The sequence below is a fragment of the Humulus lupulus genome, chromosome 9 (assembly GCF_963169125.1).
Source record: "Humulus lupulus chromosome 9, drHumLupu1.1, whole genome shotgun sequence".
Lineage (NCBI taxonomy): Eukaryota > Viridiplantae > Streptophyta > Magnoliopsida > Rosales > Cannabaceae > Humulus > Humulus lupulus.
The window spans coordinates 11,951,728-11,955,057 of NC_084801.1; the positions used below are offsets into that span (position 1 = coordinate 11,951,728).

Here is a 3,330-nt window from a genome sequence, read left to right on the forward strand (position 1 = left end):
TTCACTGGCCTCGAGACGAGCATTCCACCGCTCAACATATGTGGCCTCGAGATGGCCCAGGAAGCTGGTATCGAGGTCGGCGTTATCAGCCCAAAGCTTGTACATGGCCTGGTCGACTGCTTTCTCCTTCTGCTCCTTATACTCGTCCAGGAGGCGGGCCTTCTCGCTCTCCATAAAGTCGAAGGTGATAGATTTATCCTCTTCGAGCTTGGCATTGGCCTTCTCGAGCTCGGCATTCGACTTTTCCAGCTCCTCGAGACGGGTCTTCATTTTTTCAAGTTCAGACTTCGAGTCTTTGAGCTCGTCAGCCATCTTAAGCTCGAGATCCTTCGATTTTCTGGGCCAGAGACATGCTCGTTTGTACCTCGTTGGTCAGCTTATAGTTGAGCTGTGTCGAAACGACAAGGGGCTGAAACACAAAGAACGAATTAGATCGCGGGCTGAGGTACAAACATTTAAAGGAGAGTTACGAAGGTTACCGCGGCAGTAAGCTCGATACTCTTGTCGTAAAGAGTATTGCAATCCGAGGCCTTGTGCACGAGGTCCCAGTGTGTAGCACCCACATTACTTTGATATAATATAGCCAATAATCACATGATTGCATTGCATTACATATCATACAATATGTATAGTTTGAGCATATGCATATTCTTATAAGTGTTTTCATGTATAAGTATAAAAGTTGTGTATGTGATGTCTATATGTATGCTCAATATTATTAACCTTGTGGCATTTGAGTTGTCTTTTATGGGTGTTTGATGTGCTCAAGATATAAGAAAGTATGAAAAATATGGACAAGGCATGGAATTAAGTGATGAAAGAGAGATATAGAAGGCAAAATAGGTTAAGTAGTGAAAAATAGTACAATGTCGATTACTAGTATTTCGGTGTAAAATTGAGTATCTATGGATTTACCAAATGTAATCGAGGTATGATTAAGGTCTCATTGATGATGTAAAAATGGTTTTAGAACCATTAGATCAATTCTTGATGGGAGGTATACATAATCAGTGGTATTGATGCAAAGTCAAACCGAGCTTAGCATAAGTGCGCTACGCTCGATCGGGTAAGCATAACTATTGGGTATGAAGTGATATGGACCTAAGGTTTGGTGTGAGTGTTTTACACATAAGGATAATAGGCATAGCAGATGATTAAGTCGAAATTATTGAAGTGATAAGGTTTTCATAAGTCAAAAGGTGAAATGATGAGATGAAAGGTGTCAAATTTTGATACAATAAGGCTAAATCATTGAAAATAAGGAATTTTCATCAACCTTATCACTTTGCACGACCATTATTCTGAAAAACAGAGAGAAAAGAAAACCAAAAACCATTTCTTGGCTGGTTTGAAGAAATTCTAAGGAGATCCAAGTGAAAGCAAAGCCAAAGAAGTAGATTAAGCTTAGTTCTAACCTTTTTATGGTAAGTTCTTGTACTTGGAAGTTAAACTATGTTTTTGAATTTTTCTGAGAGCTTATATATGGTGTTTTATCCTTTTTAAGATATTTCTTGGGGTTTCCAAGTGGTTTGAGGTTTAGAAAAGCTTGAAGAGATTGTTTTCGCCGAAAAGTTGCTCGGTAAGTGAAATTTTGTGTTTTATGAGGTTTTTGGGGTTCTTGGAGTACAAGATGATTTTTGGTTATTTGATTGAGTTTATAAGAGAGTATATATGTTTATAAATGTTTGAATATATGTGGAGACTCATTTAATTTGGGTGATGATCTAGGAGATAAGAATTTTATCAAAATCGGTATATGATAACTTTATGATGAATCATGTTGGTATTTGGGATATATGGTTATGGCAGGTTATTTGATGTTGATTATTGGTTGATTTTGATATTTGAGGATAGATAAAATTAAGGGGAAACTCTGTCAAAATTTCTCTAAGTGTCTAAGATAAATCTAACGCTCGATCTAGGTGGTTTAAGGCATTTTAGGCATGATTTTGATATGATGTTTTATGGGTATTTTTAAATGAGAGTTCAATGTCTTACTGCCTTCATTATGATGAGAAATCCATGCCATTGTCAGGATAAGCACATCAATACCTAAGACACCACTTGTTACACGGCGAACTATATTTTGGACAAAAGGTAAGTAAAGTACTCAGCTGCAACACAAGAATTACATGTTATGTGAAAGTATGCATTATATGAATATTTTGTGAGTAAGTGGTATTAACATACATTGACACTTCATCATAAATTTGTATGCATGGCATAATAGTGATATGGTAAATTTATTATATGATATAAGACCATGCATGATATTATGATGATTAATTATATGATGCTTTTGCAAGTTTTGTGCAACATAAAAGAAAGTTGTAATAAGAAGTTTAAGTTCAGTGCCACTGTTTTGAAAAGGCAAATGAAAGTGTTAATAAGTGTAAACGGAGGCCTATAGTAGGCTTATAGTGGCTGCCCAATAATTTGGGCTAGGTTTTAGTGAACCAATTATATTGTTTGCCATGTTTCCGTTTTATTTCTCCTCCATATGAGTTATTGTTATATGTATTGACACCACAGTGTGTGGCCGCCTTAACTCTTGAGCCCGACGGGGCAACGATGGAATAAGATTTTTAATGTGCCCTACTGTGGTGATGGCTAGCCGGAGGAGAACCCATGGGATTTTGTATTATATGTGTAACAAGCCCTGCAGGCATTGACCAATTCAAACAGTGTGCACAATATTAAGGGGCCCAAAATTTAAAAAGAAGTTGTATATGTCCATTGATATTGGGTAATCATTAGCATTGCATGCATTGCTTTGTTTACTGAGCTTTAGGCTCACAGTTGTCTTGTGTTGCAGGTAGAGAAAGAAATGTGTGAATGACATGAGGAGAACTGAAGCATGGTCCTGACCCTGATTTGTACATATGAACATATCGACCTTTTTGTGGGTTATTTCAGTTATCAGTGAGATGTTTGTAATAAAGTGTGAAGTTATGTTTTGAAAACAAATTGGGTTATTTAATACTTATGTATAATATGTTTGAGACCCACTTTATGTTTAATGTAAATAATGTGAAATAAGTTTTCAAGTTTTAAAAAAAAAAAATGTCCAGACTTTTGCAGTAATAAATTATGATATAGTTTTAAAACGTAACACATCAAATATGGTTTTAACTAAAATAAGTGAGGGTGTTACACAGTGGTCGGTGCCGAAGCTCGAAAAGCTTTGACCCACCCGAGAGAGGACATCCGAGCTGAGCATAGCCCCTTGGGTCCCAGCAGTACCGTCAAGCACGAACTCCTCAATATGAGTTCGGGCCGTCGGCAGCTGAACCTTGGACGTAGAAGGTTTCTTCGGGGGCCGAACAACTG

The 3,330-nt window shown here is 37.2% G+C and overlaps 1 long non-coding RNA gene across 1 annotated transcript; it reads left to right on the forward strand.

The window, feature by feature from the left end:
* The first annotated feature begins 1,150 nt into the window (after positions 1 to 1,150).
* On the forward strand, positions 1,151 to 3,039 carry LOC133800782 (uncharacterized). Its single transcript, XR_009876606.1, has 4 exons — positions 1,151 to 1,424; positions 1,505 to 1,579; positions 2,036 to 2,097; positions 2,816 to 3,039. It is a non-coding gene; the product is annotated as an uncharacterized LOC133800782 (long non-coding RNA).
* The last annotated feature ends 291 nt before the right edge of the window (positions 3,040 to 3,330 follow it).